Source organism: Bison bison, unplaced genomic scaffold, assembly GCF_000754665.1.
Source record: "Bison bison bison isolate TAMUID 2011002044 unplaced genomic scaffold, Bison_UMD1.0 scf7180017855792, whole genome shotgun sequence".
Lineage (NCBI taxonomy): Eukaryota > Metazoa > Chordata > Mammalia > Artiodactyla > Bovidae > Bison > Bison bison.
The window spans coordinates 1-713 of NW_011486365.1; positions in this window are offsets into that span (position 1 = coordinate 1).

Consider the following 713-nt stretch of genomic DNA (forward strand, 5'->3'; position numbering starts at 1 on the left):
ATATATATTTTTTAGTTGAGTTATAACTGACATACAACACCATGTTAGTTACAGGTGTACAACATAATGATTTGATGTGTACATATTGCAGAATGATCACAATCTATTGTTACAGTTTTTTTTTTTTCCCTTGTAGTGAGAACTTTTAAGATTTACTTGGGACTTCCCTGGTGGTCCAGTGGCTAGAGCTCTGCTTTCACTGCCATGGCCTGGATTCAGTCCCTGGGCAGGGAATTAAGATCCCACAAGCTGTGTGGCATGGTCAAAAAGAAAAATGTATTGCCTTAGCATTCACTCTTTCAAATATGCAATACAGTATTATTAAATATAGCACCACGCTATATGTTACTTTGAGCCCCTTCACTCATTTGGCAAACAGCAATCTATTCTTTGTTATCTATGAGTTCAATTTTTTGTTTGTGTTTCTTTGATTTTTAGATTCTATATATAAGTGAGATCATACAGTACTTCTCTCTCTGACTTATTTCACTTAGCATAATGCCCTGAGGTTCCATCCATGTTGTAGTTATTAATATATTAGTCCTATCTTTAAATATCTTTAAAAATCTGACCTGTTCGCAGCAGTTTATATTGTTTTCTGGATATGAAATGTGTTTCTGCAAACCATAGGCAGACTGAATTGTTTATTTTAGTATTTGATTATTCACACTTTAAGTGGTTTTCAACATTTTTAAACAGCAGAAACTGCTTTT